The sequence below is a fragment of the Nesoenas mayeri genome (genome assembly GCF_963082525.1).
Source record: "Nesoenas mayeri genome assembly, chromosome: 1".
NCBI lineage: Eukaryota > Metazoa > Chordata > Aves > Columbiformes > Columbidae > Nesoenas > Nesoenas mayeri.
The window spans coordinates 123119432-123137340 of NC_137541.1; the positions used below are offsets into that span (position 1 = coordinate 123119432).

At 37.9% G+C, this 17909-nt stretch overlaps 1 protein-coding gene across 1 annotated transcript in view; it reads right to left on the bottom strand.

Moving 5' to 3' along the window:
- ITSN1 (intersectin 1) overlaps positions 1-17855 on the bottom strand; it is a gene marked incomplete at its 3' end in the record, with an annotated part of 134459 nt that extends 116604 nt beyond the window's left edge. Inside the window, exon 1 of the mRNA XM_080345557.1 lies at positions 17725-17855. The remainder of the gene's footprint in view (positions 1-17724) is intronic.
- Between the last annotated feature and the right edge of the window lie 54 nt (positions 17856-17909).

The window sequence follows — 17909 nt, forward strand, 5'->3', positions numbered from 1 at the left end:
AAAACAGGCACACAAAAGGGGAAGGCTTTCCATATATTTCACTAGAGTTGAACTGCGAGTATTTCTGGAACACAGCCTCCAGCAAACCACAGATACAGTGAAATTAAGGTTTCCCCCACTACACGAAGAGATAGGTAGAAGCAGGGGTTTATTGGAAGAAATGACAGATTTCCACTTTAGTCATAACAAGCTGGATGTTGCGAACACTATTCCACAGCAGCATTTTCTAACTGCTGAGCAGCTGAGGGAGCAACAGGATCACTCACACACAGTGCCACCAAGTTCCAGGCTACAAACACTGCATTTCTGCCATAGGTTGGGATTTATTTCAAGGCAAGACATACACACAAACAAACCAACTCTAAGAAAAAAAAATAGCTATGGAAGATCTGGTGTTTTTTTTTTTTAAGAGACACATATCAAGCAGTTAGAAAAGAGGTGCTCATTGTCAGCATACAAATAGTTATAGTTGATAAGATGGTTTCTCTTAAGAATACAGGTTACAGGGGGAGGACACCATATGCACTGGAATTCTTTCATACTTGATCTGGAAAGCAAGTTACATTGTTATGGTCCTTCTGTAAATGACCAAATACATTTGTATGGCTAATAAAACTAAAAAGAGTCACTTCCCTGTACTGAAATGTTTTAATACCTCTTTACAGGATAAAAATTCCTTTCCTTAAAGAGGATAAGAACATTAACATTATTGTTAGTGCTAATGGTTTATTTACTGTGAGCTACAAATCTGCAGTATGGTGAGGTTTAGTTACTGTAGCTTACACATTTCTCCCCTGTCGGTACTTCAAAAGTCAGCTGTTTTTCAGTACCTAATAATCAGAAAAATTTCTTACAAGTCACATTGTGGTTGTGTGGCTGTCTTCAACTAGGAAAAAAAATCAAATTGCAAAATTGTAATACAATTCTCTGATTTCCCAACACAATAGATCTTAAAAAATTACAAATTTGATTCAAGCAGAAAGACAGCTATGAATACAAGCCTACTGAACTCCTCAAAAACCCTCACATTTGCAAGTTTTTAACATCTTAACTATTAATCAGTGCCCAATTACACACATAAATACAGTTCTGCTGGTATGTAACAATATGATCCTTATTCACTGAAGCTGTGTGGTGGCAGAAGGTTGATGACTATGAAGAGACATCCTGAACTCTGTGTCCTCAAGCAACTTGTTTCCTCAGCAAAGGCAGGGAGAGAAAAAAGGGGGAGATGAAACATTTATATGGGGAGTAGTAAAGAAAGATCATAGAGAGGAGGGTCAACAAAGAATGAAGCAAGACAAGCCTGATAAAAGAACAGGAAGGGCATGATGCTACAGTGGACTTTGCAGTTCATCCACCTCATAGTTCAAATACAACTCATTCCCTTTCTCCATCAAATTCCCACAGCACTCAGGTAAAATCTTCACAAAGATTAAACTTTCCAAGTGTCACATTTCTGGGAAGACATTAAATACAGTCATCACTCAGTAATGACAAAGATCAATGAACTGAAGACAGAACTTCATTTTAGGATCTGACTTGCCTAGAGAATAGTGTATTTCTTTTTTAAAGTAGTCAATAGGATTGTAAAACCTCTTTTTCATCTTCCCTTGCAATACAAGCCCTGAACAAGGTTCCGATAGGACATAGATGTTAAAGAAGTGAAAGACTCCAGCCATTTTGCTAAATGAGCAAACTGTAAATTCCTACAGAATCATCAGCACTACATCTCACACAGGAAGTTTTCTCTTGATATGTTTGTTGCCACGAGCTTTACTTTGTTTGCTGAAATTCAGTGTTTGCTGAAATTTAGTGTCTGTCAAGACAAAACCACAATTTGCAGGGAACCAGAGATGCCATATCTAGTACAAACGTAACCAGTTATCAAGTGAAATCCTGAGACTGAATCAAGACATTTACATAATCTTCACTAAAATGATACCTCCATGCCTAAAAATCACATTCTGTAAAAAAGAGGAAATAATCACATTAACACAAGGAATCTGTAATGTTTAGGTTACACCATTACAAAGGCCATGAAGCTGCCTACCTTCTCGCCATTTTCAGCCTTGCCATCACTAGCAACTTAAGAGAAATTACAGAGTGTTATTTCCCATGCTTTGTTAACAATTACAGCTCAAACTCTTGAAAAGCTGCTTAAACTTGCACATCTTTAGCATATTATTTTCTCTTACGGTTTCAAGAGTGATAGGATGAAACACATACATTGATAGTGACCACCATACTGGTATGCCTCCCAAACCAGAAAAAAAAACCTCTGGTGTTCAAGCTTATCCTGAAGACAGCTCCTTCCTTTCCATGCTGATATCAAGGTCAAGATAAAGCATGCAACCACAGCTCAGAATGACTGAAATAAACAGCTCACATAAAATGTATGTGTACACATATGTAATGAGATTGAAAAAAAACATTTGACTACATGTAACAGAAGGGATGTTAAATGTACGCTACCACAGCGGAGATATTTTAGTGACTATAGTTCTTCTGGTGCAAAGGACATTTCTCACTTCCAGATGTTTTAATCTTTCTCAAATTTAAAAAAATGAATTTAATAAATTCTTCTGCCTCTTTGTGATGTAGTTTTCCCCTGGTTGACCGCTTCTGATCCCATCTTAAAATAGACTTTACATAAAGGATTCTCATTTTTTTTTCTAGCTGTTTAGATGACTGTAATCTACCAATCTGATTTGACTAAGTAGTTCTCATAAAATTACTCAGTTTCCAGCCCAGAGAGCACAGTATGCATGGCAGGCACACAACATACCAAATTCAGTTATCACTTCTCACAAATTGAAAACAGTACTCTAGTAAGATTTCTTCTAAAAAATGTATTAAGACAGTAACGTTAGCTTTTCAAGATCCTCCATTCTTTGGTCATTCAAACAGGCACTTAGTATCAATATAGCAATAAAATAACGTTGCTAGGAACCAAAAATTGCTCAGGGAAAGGGGAACCTCTTTTTATTGGAAGAACAGGAAACTAACTCACTTCACCAACTCCATCACATCTGTAGGTCATGAATCAGGTTTATGCATATATATTTATAGACAAGTAGAAGAAAGAACAAAGATTCATACGTTAAGATTCCAAATTACATTTGCTTTCCATTACAATCATGTTAACATATCTTCATGAGAGAATGATAGATACGAAAACTTTGTACTATTTATAGCACATGAGGAATACATGCTTGCACCATTTATAGCTCACACTTGCAGTAGTGAATTAAAACCCAACAGAGAAAATTATTATGGTTCCTATTCAGTCAATCTACTTGAGAAGCTATCACAACTTTTAAGGTGCTTTCACTCTTGAATCAGGATGAGGATTACTTTATTTCTCAATCTGGCTTGTCAAAAATAGGGGCAAGTTTACCTTGAAAACTGAGTCTTATGACTCCAACAGTAGATAGCTCGAGGGCCATTTTCCACAGCACAGACATCATCAGAAGAGGCTTAGGGACAGCTGTGAAGGAAGCTTGAAAGAGCAGAGGCTAGCATAATTGGCAGTACATTCAGCACTGATTTTTCAACTCACAGTGCCTGGCTTCAGTACAGCAGAGCATACTCTAAGAGCTGGCAACTGACAAGATTTTAAAAATAAACTTTGGAATATAAAAATACATTTCTGATTATTTACCTTCTGAGTTAAGACCTCAAAATGAAAACTGGCATTATAATGAAGCATCCACTCCTTCACTGATATTACAGCTAATGAGTTACCTTCGAAAATAAGCAAGATTTTCTTGTAGTCACTTGTCTGTAGAAGTGTAGGCTAAAGGTATTTCACATTAAAAATTAAGTTGTCAATATTTCAGCTATTCAAAATTCCCTTATACTGAAGCACTTACAATCAAACCTTCAGACAGAAAAGCCTCTCCCAAAAATTCAACAGCCTAGTTTTCAACTCTCCTGAAAAATACACATGGCATTTACTGAGGTTTGAAATGCAAGGCAAAAGCCAAAATGAACTTACTGAAAATTTGGCTACTTGCAGGAGAAAGAATCTGAACTTTTGCTTCAAAATTAACTTGTTCCCATTTGGGGAGAAAAATGTAGTAATACTCAACCACCACTTGACAACAGAATAATGACTATGTGTCTAATCAAGAACCACCGGAGGCACTAAATATACCAAGTACAATATATAGCATTTTCTATTAGATATATTCAGTTCCAAAGCTGTAAACAGTCATAATAGGCCTCATGAAGCAGTAAATTATAACGTGTGAGACACAGTGAAATAGTTAAATTAATTTCCTCTAAAAACCTAGTGACAGTAAGTGATTTTCCTAAAGCTACTGTACTATTTTCTATCACTTTTTAAGGTTTCCAGAGCAATGCTAACATAAATCTCATTCATAAGTCAAATCAACTTTCTCACATAAATGAGTAATAAGGTACTCACAGAGATAAAATTACACTAACATGCCTCCATTCTCATCTGCTTAAATACTGCTGCAGTTTCAGAACCCAAGTACTGAAAGTACTTCTCCAAGAGTACATCTGTTTTAGCGCAACTTTCAAGCAGGAAACCCCAAATTATGCAAGAAAAATTCCAGTAAAAAAATGCCAGTTGATATGCTTAGAGGAGAAAAAAGCAGCAGCAAGTAATTCTCAGCAGAACCTGTCAGCAAGCACAGCCAAGAGATGCACTGACATTCTACAATGACTGGCCATTTACACACTTCTTTTCTTACTCCTTTTTATTTTTAATTCTTCAACAAACAACATCCATGACAACTGTTTCAAGCTACAGTAATTCTACTATATGGCAACAGTTCATGTTCTTAAAACCTGCTGAAAAAATCTCACTAATTATTTTGACTACCAGTTCTTAGAGGCTAAATACATTATGACAATTGAGATAATAACACAAGTATCCCTGATATACATTTGTCTATGGCTCATTTAGTCACTGCTTGTATAGCTGAGAACTGGAATGCTTGAGGTGAAAGAAAAAATAAACAGCACCTCCAGTTCCTTTGAGTTACTAACAAAAGAGAAAGAATTTTGAATTAGGCCCAGAAGAAAATCAACCTCTTCCAATCCCGCAATCATTACTTTAGCCTTTTGAAAAGTTCCTGTTTGTTTAACAGCCCAAAAATGAAGTCTTAATGGAAGCCTCAAGAAATCTGTCTGCCAACAGCCAGTACGTTGTCAAAGCATGCAGTGTTAAAGTCCTCAGAGAACTGAAGATACCAAATGGAAGATGCGGGTTGAAAAAGAGTCAAAGTATCTGGGTAACAGTCCAGACATTGAAGACCAACAAGAAAATGTAATATCTCAGGAAAACAGGGATCTCTATGTCAGGTGTAAAGCTACAAATTACAGCTGGTAGACAACATGAGGCTACACAAACTTAGTAAGTTTTCTGTTTTACTCACCTGTTTCCCTATATTAACCTACTTTGAATTTGGGTAGTCTTCCATAGGTGTTTCTGGGAAATCAGTCTCATTACTGACAATTAAGAAAACTATTAGACTGCTTCTGATCTAAAGCATTTAGAACATTAAGACAGAAGTAAACACAGACCTGCCCGAACATGCAAGCAATGTACAGGCATTAGAACAATACAAATGCCTTGAGAAGAGGCCATTCTCAAAAAATCTGAAAGGATACAAGATGAAGTGCATGGGCCATCCTGACCAGAGCCTATGTTGATCTATTTCTGAGTAATAAAAAAGCTTTGATTACGTAGACAAATCCTTGAGATCTGACCTCCTAGAGGGCTGCATATGCCAATATAATTGAATCCTGGAAAAGATCCTATCTGTGACAGGAAAATTGGTCTGCTTTGGAAAACAGGAATTTCAGAGTATCAATCCCTAACAATATATCTAAATCATTTGTGAATTATGCACTTAAAAAAAAAAAAAAAAGTCTGGAGGAGGGGATCATAGTTGTTCCAAGTGGTATCTAACAGTTGCAAGAGAAATCTAATTTTGTTATTGGTTTTAGTACAAAGTAAGCATTGCAGATCTGTAAGAGAAATTCAGCTAAAACTAATTTTTTCAATGCTTATCTCTAGATTGGCATACCAACTGAACAGATAAACAAAGATGCAAAAGAAAAAAATGAGCCATAACATTAAAATGCTAGAGCCTGGCCAAAAATATGAGTAACCAGATAAACAGTGCCAGAGGTCACAGCATCCACCAACAGTACTGCTCATGCAAGCCATTGAAAAACAGTAATAAAGAAGTCCCACAAAGAGGCATCAAGCCAGCATCACCCCAAGAGAGAAAGACCTTGACACATTTTTTCCGTTACCTTGCCAATAACCTCCCCACTGTATCCAATCCACTAAACATTAAAATCTGGAAGAGATATAATGATTCTATAGCAACCAGCTGCTGAGATATTTTTCAAACAGAATGAACTCAATACAACTGCCAAATACTTTCCCAACAAATTTAGCCTATTCCTAGTGGGAGAAGGAAAGTATGTTCACTGCTGTGATGCAAGATACAGTGCAAATCTGAGGTCATCACAAAACCAGAGCAATTTAAAACAAATCAGATGATCAGGAATAGGTAAATAAACAGACACACAAATTGTAGGTATGCAAGTTGCTATTACTCCACAAGGACAGATATATCACTCAAGAAGCCTCTCCACTTAAGTAGCACTTACATGAGACTTTTTTCCATACTCATTACTCCCATCACCACATCACCAATGGGTCAACTTTAATAATACTTCCACATCACCTCTAATAGTCTCTTAGGGAATCTTCCAGAGATTTAAAACCAACACTCACATGAACATGTCAGCTCCACAGTGGTAGCTCCACATATGTGTCATTTGGTTTATCAAAACAAAGCAGTAGTTTGCTTGTCTCTGTGTTAGGATGCAACCACTCCTGCTATAAGTCTCCTGAAGTGTGTGTCTGTAAAAATGTTCAAACTCCCTACTATATGCCTACAAATATATCAGCTAAAGCATTTTTCTCAGTAAAACAAGAATAAGAGACCACGAGAATTCAAAAGCATAGTTCTACTTAGCTGATATGCAAGACAAAGGAAACCTCTAGGTAACTTGCAAAACCAACTAAGAATCAAGCCTAAAGCAGGTTTCCATACCTTGCCCCAAATACATGTTCTCAGAAGATATATTTTAGAAGTCTACAAATCAAAAGAAAGGTGGAAGCCACCTAACTAGGTAACCTCTGTCTGTTTCCTTTTATCACAATAACACTTTGTTTCTATTTAAATCTTCACAGAATAAAGTCTTTAATCTTTAATGAAAGACAAAGCTAAGCTAATACAAGACGGAATTTATTGGTTGACTACATTAATTCGGTTCCATAATATAGTACAGGCATAACAACTGAACTCAATAGGTAGATGTTTAAAATACCTCAGTTGAAAAAGGCTCCTATTTTTCCTTTTTGGCTAGTTTTGTTAAACTGGTGGTTTTCCATCTCTTTTCCACAGCTGTAGAGCATGGTTCATTCTAAGTATCTAAGCTACTTCAGAAAAGTACCTGAGGGGTGCCAGAAAAGTCAAGGGTTTCCTCTTGAATATGGCTTGGTACAGAACCAGAAACTGCTGCTGCCACCTTAAAAACAATAGTCAGAGCAAACTAAGTTTGCAAATCTGTGAACTGCTTTATCTGTGCTATTTCTAGCCTTCTGCTCTTTTCTTGCCCTTTATGGTTACTATCTTTTTAAACCTCTCTTAGCTACAAAGTATCTCAAGTGGGGAGTAACTGCATGCATTGTTCTCTCCGGAGGATTCTTTTTTTTTTTTTTTTTTTTTAAATTTATTTCTCCCATCCACCCTTTTTTCCTTTTTGAATCTGAGTAAGGACAATAAAACACAATAAACCTCCACACAAAAGGAAACGAAATTTCACGAGAATTTCAATATGCAGGCTTCCTAGGTTCCATTTCAGTGCACAAAGTTTAGCTGAGTCAGCATTCTTGATTCACAATGCTTGCAAGTTTGAGGGTTTGCCTGTTTTGTTTTAAATAAGAGGACTAAATTTCTGTTGCTGTTTTAAACTTTCCAAGCAGAATGCCTAATTTTGATTTTGAAGATGATCGTTTAAGAGATTCAGCATGATTATATTCCCTATATACATTCAGGAAAGGTATTTTAATGTAGTTGTTGCCCTGCGCCAACTAGCCTTTCCTTTTCCTAACAAACCCCAGGTGGTTTAATTTAGGATTGCATCAAGGTAATCCAGGAAAACCAGGAACTTAGCATTGCCATAACAAATTCCAGAAACTCTAGGAATTAAGAAACTCCAGCAAGGAATCCCATTTTCCTTGCAGCTACAGTTTAACATTTTCCTACTGGAAGCACATACAGCAGGAAAAAAATGCAAAATTATTTCTGAAGCTTCATGCATTTTCTAATTACAGAAACTGTATCATCTATCAGAACCACCAAAGAAAGAATCCTCCTCCTTACTTATACAAAAGTCCTTAAAACTCCACAAAAAAGCCCACAACACACAATAGGCAGAAGGTTTATTATTCAGCTATTAATGGAGCCTACCAAGTATCTAGAAACAACTAGGAGCTGAAAAGACTACAGTCTTTCAGTCTGCTGAAGTTTCAGCTAACATGTCATCCCTGGAATACATTCAATTCCTCAAGCCAACAACTAATAAGAGCCAAGATGCCAAAAGGTCAAGGCTCCATTTCTCTTATCCCTGCCTCCAAGCAAGTGGTGAGACCAGGAAGGAAAAAAGAAAAACAATTCTACATATTCCTACTCCATTTAGTCCTACAGTTCTCCTTTGTCAGTAAGAACTTCGAAGTCTCTATCAAGACAGGAGCAGAGTGAAACTAGCTCAGATCCTACCACTTTGTCACCTACCCATGAAATTCTGAATTCTAATATTAAAGCCTAAAGATTTCTGCTGCAGTTTGACAAAGAACAAGCAACAGCATAAACAAATGGTGATGCCTGTATACTCAGAGATACCACATGGCATCAAATGTAGCCTTTGCTGTACAAACACTGTATTTGAATGGAGTTAGGACTCCATAGGATCAGACGATGTTCACATTGAAAAGGCTTGCCTTCAGCTTGCTTTGTTTTGGTCTTATTTCTTTTAAAGAAAGGCTTTATCAAATATTTTCAAACTTTTCTATTTTTCTCCCACAACACCAGTAGCTCTAATCTGGGGGCACTAAGATGATCTGACACTAAACTGTCTAGTCTCAGACACACACATAAACCACTATGCTGCTTTTGTTACTCGAATATTCCTTTATTTCTTTCTTATTCACACAGCATGCTAAACACTACCACTTGGTTCTAGACAACAGGCTTTCAATGCAAATTTAGCTTTTAAATTCCATTTAACCACCCATACAAATGCTATTACTAAATAGTCCACAGTCTTCACCAGGATATTTACCATAACATCACCTGAAAAGTCTTAGGTAACACAGATATAGAGGAAGAACAGGAACGGGTACAAAGCATCAAGGTCTTATATAAGTTAAGTTTGTAGAACACATCAGCTAAGTTCATGCAGGGTTTGGTGTTTTTGTGAGGTCTGTTTGTTGATTGGTTTGGGCTTTTTTGGTTTTGTGTGTGTGTTTGTTTTGTTGGTTTTTGTTTTGTTCATTTTTTTTTTTTACTTAGATAACAGCTTTACTTAGGGATGCTTCTAGGTTATTAGATAAGTACTCATGATTTTGTTTGTAAGTTCTAAAATAATAGCAGATGATATACTTTGGCTTAAATTCACCCAACTACTTAATAAAAATAAGCTGATTTTTTAATGTCATACAAGAAAATTTCTCAGCGGTTCAGAATAACATTAAAAGTACATGACTCAAAAGAATGCATCTTTTTCCTTCCCCCCCCCCAAAAAAAAAAAAAAAACACAAAGCAAAATTGGTTTGCTTGCATCATTGACAGCACAAGTTTTAAGCAACCCCCTCATATTTAGATGTTGAGTTTAAATAGCAGCATCAAATGTACATTTGCGACACATTTAAGGAATCAATCCATTGCTGCATTTGACACATTAAAGTCAGCACTGCATCTGGAGTATTTCGTACTTTGTTTCACAAGAGTGGATTCCATTTACTGTGCAGAACTATGTGACTTACGGTTCATGCATAACTTCTGATTGTGCAAAAAAGGATGACTAAATAATCAAAAAAGCATAAAACCGTTAAAGTGAAAATGCTGCACAAGCTTCAACTCCATTCATATTATTCTGTTCTTGGAAGTGTGGTAATGGAGCATGTTCTGAGCACAGAAAACACCCTTAGCAGCTTTCTACCAGCAAGCCTGGCTCAGAGATCATAAAAGCATAATAACAGGAGGAACCTACTACTGAAGTGGCACAATCCAACTATTTTAGTTCCATGTCAATTAAAGATCTCTACTTCAGAAGTCTACTCTTTGTACCACTAACGTCATCTGCAGGGCTCTTGGCAAACAGGAACTTCCAACACTAAGACAGAGTTATTGATACCAACTAAGCCACTGACTCCTGACCACAATCAGTCATTAAATATCTCCAAAATTCACGATGTCCTGCCATGAATTTAAGCACATGTGACCTTAGCATGTGCAAACGTATTTTAACACTTTTATGTTCCTAACTTTTCCGCTAAATTTAAGTTTTACAAACCAGAGTTTAAAAAGAAACAACTATAAGGAATGGTTGTAAAAGAATGGAGGAAAACTTTGTAACATGTCTGGGTTTTAAATTCAGTATTTGCCCTAATACCTTCAGCAACTTAATTCCACATTATTCTAAGAAAAAATTCTTCCTTCTTCTCTTTGTTATTATGCTGGTTTGCAATTTCAGCACACACTGAAGAACAGAGGTATTAATACTGAACGCTCCTTTGTGAGAAAATTTTTAAAGTATTTCACGTAGCTCTACAAACTACTTATAGTAACATAATTCACACAGTCTTTCCTTGTTGGGATTAGCTCTTACAAACATCAACAGAACAAAATCAACGAACATGGAAATACAAAGTTTAAGTGCCAGCCTTTGGGTAACACTGAAATATACATGACCATTAAAATAAAGAAATACAGATACAAGAAAAAAAAAAAAGACAAAAATAGAACAGATAAGAATGATAACAGGTGAAAGTAAGGACCTAGGAGAGTAAACATCGCAGCAGCACAGGCAACAGATACACCTTAGGAGCAGCTCAGAAAATTGCTGTCTAAAAAAGACAATTACATTGGATGCCCATGCAAAAACAAACAAATAAACAACAAATCTGAATATCACAAGAGTCTGTCTGCCTGAGAAAAAGAGAGAACCAAGGTTATTCAATGGGGACTCACATGTGATTCAAAGAGAAAATAAAAACAGTACTTTTGCTCAAGAAATTAAACTATTACACCATCCTTTTTGGTACATTATCAGATTACTGGCATTTTATTACAAAACAGAACTCTGAAGCTGTCAGCTTTTGTTTATGATTCTCTGCAAGAAAGAAAGAATCTTACTTCCTCAACATATCCTGAAGATTTTTGGAAGCTATTAAAACCTTACACTGGGTAATTGAGCTTCTGTCTAACAGACACAGGTATCCATACAGACTCTCCATACAATTAAAGGCCACATACCTGCAGGCAACTCTTCATAGGTGTATCTATACATCGTAAAAGATTCTCTTCAGCTGTCAGCTTTGTGTGGGTACAAGCACGTGTTAATACAAAACAGCCTGTAGGATGAGGGCTTAACAATGTGAAGCTAATGTCTAAACATAGCGTAATATAACTGGAACTAGGATCTGTTCAGCTTTTATCTTCTTTGGTTATAAGACTGGCAGAAAAGATAACACTGAAATTGTAATGAATCTTGCAATGACCTATTAAAAAGCTTACTTATAAGGCACTAAATATTGCACCTCACAGTTTCCAGGGCAGTCCATAGTCCTGTGCTTGTGAATTTGAAATTGTAATATAATGCTCGAGTACATGAAAAGCGTTACCAATAAGAAGCTTTTTTAAAATAAAGAGGTGGTGACCTCAAACACAAAATCAGCTCAATAGTATCTTCAGCCTACAGATCGGTCATATGAACACTTAATAAACAAGTACCAAGTTTCTAAAAAGCAACTATAGGTATTAAACTGTAACATAATACGAAGATAGCCACAATTGATAAGCATCCCAGTGTCCTTACATAAACTCACCTTGACCTTTGAAAGTTAGATGTGCAGCTGACTTTACACCACTTCTTCAGCTAAATGGGCACCCAAGACTGTTCTATTCTATGGAGACACACAGTTGATTTACCTTCCTAGCAGTCAATATTGGATTTCTCCTTTACAGTTCAACTGGTAGGGCAACTAACAAAAAGCTGATGTATACTTTGCAGGATAAGCATTATTCAGAAAACAACAGATAACTTTTTTCTTTCCCCCCCAAAACCAGTGGTTGCTCTTTCTAAAATACACAACTAGATATCATTTTTGCATTTTTCTCATATACTGTTTCTAGGCACTCACACTGACAGATTAAAAGTACCATCAGAAATGAATAAAAGTTCTTGTTTCTCCAGTGCAACACTGACATGAGTACCTTTGGATCTTAGCAGGCCTGCAGAATCACAGGAAGAATACAACAATTTGATTTGCAAATCTGTTAAATTCATTAACAAACCAATCACTTTGTAACATGTTGCAAAACTGTAACTGATTGCTTAAAACAATTACTGTCTCAGTTAAGAGTTAGTGTTTTATCTCAAAATCCTAATACAGTTCTACAGATGTCTCTGATCACAAAGCAAGGACAAAGTCAAGGAAAGCTGCCTGCTGGTAAGCTATTATAGCGGTGGTCTTCAAACCCTAATAACATTACCACTACAGAAACTCTAGCTGTTGGATTTTAGAAACCATAAAACTACGTTTTGCCTTACTTGCCACTCAGTATCTTCAGTAAGTGCTCAAACAGACAGCTTTGATTTTAATGAGTTGTTTATTTTAGCCCTTTAAGTCTCAAAAATTCTGTTGAAGATACCTGTGGGCAGTTAATGAAGGTGATTTAGTTATGCCTAACACACTGTTCAGTAAAAACACATACAAACCATAACACCATTCACATAAATTAATATAAACTAGTATGTGAATATAAAACATGATGTTATACGACATGATAAAAACTGACATTAACTGTCAAGGATGTTGGAAACTCAGACTACCTGCACACAGCACATGTGATTCTAGCTGGAAGTTTCTACTATGAAGTATATATTCCATTAAAAACTTCACTTTCCATTGTTTTATTCTCAGTTGTAAAGTTTGGGAATTACTTTTGGAAAACATCTTTAGAAAGTATGGCTAAAAGACAAGTAGAGCAGGTAACTAGTAAACCGGTCCAAAGATACTACTTTGTGTGGTTTGAGTTAGAAATTTTCTGAATGTTGTACATAATTCCTCATATATAGACCACAAATTATTCAGGGGTATATTTAATTGTTGTAAATATTTACAATTATGAATGAAAGTAAGGAAAGCAATGTGCTACAAAGGAGTTCCATTATGAGTCCTCCAGAGAAGTCCCAACCATTTCAGGCGGCTCTGCATAAACCCTCTTTCAGAAACCAAGATTGAAACACAGGTGTTCTGTGTATTTTGGAAGTAAATAAATAACTAATATCTACAAATCCTGCATTTATATGAAGCAAGTAAAACTGCATCTTGAAACGATGCAAAGATAAACCACTGTCCAGTCATTTATAGTAGATTAGTCACCCTCATGTTCAGATCCTTAAAAGACATTTGGGTAGAAATCAGGAGGAGCTACCCATCAAAATATAAGGGAAAACCTGAACTCTAGAGACAACAGGTCTTCAGTGAAATTCTTTTAATAGTATTACTAGGGCTTGCTAATATTTATCTATAGCACTAGAACATATCATCAAGCCTATGATTTTCAAGGACTGCCATCACACAAACTTTTTATTATAAATCCACAGTATTTAAATTTCAGTTGTCAAAACTCTGTTCACCACAAATATCCTGTGGGCACGCGCAACCACAAGAGACAGAGCAGGGAAGGGAGATTGAGAACTATGGTGAAATAGAAATATACAGCAGAGATTTAGGTTTCAGGCAATTAATAATATCATTATTTCAAAATCCCAGACACATATTTTATGCACACAATACTTATGAAAAATTGACTTTACAACTACTGAAATGAAAGTAGCACTAATTCATTCAATTACCTCAGAAACAACACAGGAAAAAGGAAAATATAATATCCAACATATGTAACTTCAATACATTTATAATAATAGAAAACCAAACCAAGTATGTACTGTGTCGTTTAATGTTTATGCATTTTAACTGATTGCAATGAAGGGAATGTTGTATAAATGTATCACATCAGAAATAGAAAGAAAAAAAAAAGCCATTTCTTCCTGGGGAACATAGAAGCTACCTCTGCACTACTTCCCACACCAAATTATTCCATTTCCATTTGTTTTTTATTCTGGTCAAGAAGCTAATCCTCTGACACTCTGAAGTAGACAGACAATTTCCAGTTTCAGTTGTAGAAAGCATTTAAGATGAGTAATTAGAAACTAATCTCTCCTATACAAATGTGTATGGTCTGTCAAGAACTTGACCACCTCTATCCCTTACACACACACACACACAGCGCTATGTAGATTCATTCTAGACAGGTAGATTAACCGGACATCTACACGCACATTCTAAAACTATACAATTTTTGTTTTGTTGTTTGAAGGATTGGCAAATACAGTTACAAATACTGCAATCAAAATATCAAGATATACAACAACAATGCCACCCCAAAATAATCAGTGGAATCTGTTTGAGTTTTTGTTCGTTTTTTGGTTTGGTTTTGTTTTGTTTTAATTTTAGAAAGTGTACTCTAAAAAGAAGGTAACTACTTTTGCTACATATCATACAGAAATTTTAGCACCTCACAGTAAGGTTTTATGTGCACAAGTGAATTATCATCAGATCTCAGACTGGACCAGATTTCTAATACTCTATGACACCATCCAATTTCATGCTATGCAAGTAAAAACAAAACCAAGTTACTGTGTAGGGGGCATTTCAAGTTCAGCAGCTGTACTAAATACTATAGCAATGAGCCTTCAAAGTTACTAGCAGACAGCAGCAGCAGAAGCAACCCTTGGTTTATTTTCTTTAAAAAAAAACAACAAAAAAATATCTGATTTCTTTGGTTCCATGCAGGTTAACTACAGTCACCCCCACCTGAAATATGTATTACAAATAAATATTTCTGCTTGTCATTTATTATGCTCCACTACTAAAGACAGCATAAAGAAATGTTTGTAGTTGATCATCACTCTCCATAATGATGTTCTCCACATTCCTCAAGCCATGGCTTACATTTTCCTTAACTTGTTTTTCTTTTTATTCTATACAAAGAGAAGTCTCATATTCCTACCTTTTCTAGTGTTATCCTACTAAAAAGTAATATTACAATCCACAATTACAGTACCAAGATCAACCAGAAAAGGCTATTCAACATCATAATTTCAAATTATTTAATGCTAGATTCCCATTCTTTCCTGAATCCAAATCTATCTTAATTGCATGATTAGAGGTATTAAGGAAAGGGCATGCAGACTTTCCAGCAAACAGCAGCACGAGACAGAACAGGCACTGCAGGTCATTGGTTTATTTTCAGATACCAATTCTTATTTTACTGTATCTAAGTAGTTATTCCACTGAACCAGGACATGAAGGAAAATTAGCAGGAAAACACAGCTACTCTGAAAAGGATCTTACTGGAACAAAAGACAGTGGGATATTACAGAGGGAACACTAGAACTGAAAGAATTAAGCGCTGTTTGTAAAGCAGCAAGCGCAAAGAGCAGCTCACTCAGCTCAAATGAAGTTTCAGCCTAATACACTGGAGAAACTGTTCAGAAACAGTTCATCTGTACGAAACATGACCCCTGTAAAGCTGCCAAAATCAGTGAGAGCATACAAGTGCTAATCACGCGAGCTAAAATGGCTCAAGCTGCTTTTACTTACATGCACGCCTGAACATAAATGACTGCATATCCTAAATTATAAGTTACCAAAGAGAATGCAACTGTTTTATTTACCTGCACTTCTGTATGCTATCAGTAGACCCCCCACTCCTGTACTTGGAAATCTGAATATAGCTGACATGCAAGACTCCTTCCATACCTCACCCCCTCAAGCAGGGTTTGGAGATGCAGTGTGAACATTTTAAAACAAGAAGAATTTTGTAATCAATTCACTGGTATTTTTAAAAGTATACTGTATAAAAACATCACCTGGTTATACTCATCAAAGGAAGTTACTGATGGACAGAACAAAAAGGCAAAAGAAATAGAGGTCGTCTAAGTGTGCAATAACACTGCACACAATTTAACACTCTCCAGAGCCATCAGTACCTAAATACAGTGTTTGTCTTTTTGATTTAGGAAAAAATGCACACATTGGAGGTTGACTTCAAATATTTTGTTGAAGTACATAGCTATTACCTTAAATATATATTACCATACAAGTTCTAAACAAAACACATACCTTAGAACTAGGGGGTGGGAAGAGGTAAAGGAAAACAGTGTTTCTTGCTTTAATGAGCATCATATCTGGAATGCTAGTCATTTACCAGCAAGAATTATTTACTAAACAATGCTCTCTTTAATGATCTATGGAAGTGTTCTCCCTATCATGACATCCACACCCCATAGAAAGGTGGAGTTCACAGAAAATATTGTTTTCTAAAAGCAAAAACCACATTTCTTTCAAAATAAAGAAGTAGCTGAATCAGAACAAAAGACGTCCACAGGAAATATTATCCACAAAGTTGTCTGCTAATCCGAGGCAAACAGAAACGAAGGGACAAAAAGCCGATCGTATACCCGTTTCCTTTTCCCTGACGCCCTGACAACATTCCCTCGTTCAATTGGTCGTGTGCCCTTTTCAAGTCGTAAGGGATGGCATTCTTCCTTCCCTTCGCACCGGGGCGGACCGTACGTGTCGAAGGGGCAGGGAGCAAAGAGGACGGAGGCAGCAGGAATAATCGTTATTTAACGCGGCAAAGGGAAACCCGCACACAGCCCACCCTTTGCATTCCACATCCGAGATACCCGCCGAGGGACACGGGTGGCCGGGACTCGGCTCCCCCCGGGAGCGATGGCTGTCTTGTGACGGGGAGGCGGGGGAGCTGCGCTCTCCCCGAGCCAGCGCGCACGAAGCGGGGCGCTCCCCCCGCCGCATTGCCCCGCTTCGCCCTCTACCCACAAAACCGCAGCTGCGAAAACGGCACCCGCGAAACCCGCCCCAGTGAGGTACCGATAAAAATTAAAATCATAATAGTGAAAAAAAAAAAAAAAAGCCGAGTAAGGCAAGCGGCGGCGTTCGCTCCAACGCGCATCCCGCGGGCGCCCACCTCACCGCTGCGTGCCCCACCTCCGGCCGCCCACACCGGCCACGACCACGGCACTGAGGGAGACGAGGAGGAGCGGGGCGCTTCGCTCCGTACCGGGCACCCGGCGCCTGTCAGCGGGTCCGGGCACCGGGACACGCCCGGCCGCCGGTACTGTGCGGAGGTGGGGGGCGGCACAGGCAACGCGGGGCAAAGGCGCCGCTGCCCCCCCGCGGGTGCCCGCCGGGCGCCGTTGGCCTGGGGTGAACCATCGCCCCTCCCAGTCAGGGTCCCCTCCCCACCCCCCTCCTTCCCGTCCCCTTTCGCCGCCGCTGGGCAGTACCTCATATCTGCGCGGGCCGGGGGGCCCCACTCACACCCATGGCGACGGCGGGGGGGATGGAGGAGCCGGAGCGGCGTCCGCCACCGCCTCCGCCAGACGCACCATCCCCTGCCGCTGCCTCCTCAGCCACCGTCTGGCGGGCGGCGGGGGGGAGGAGCCCTGGCTCGCGCTCGGCCTCACAGCCG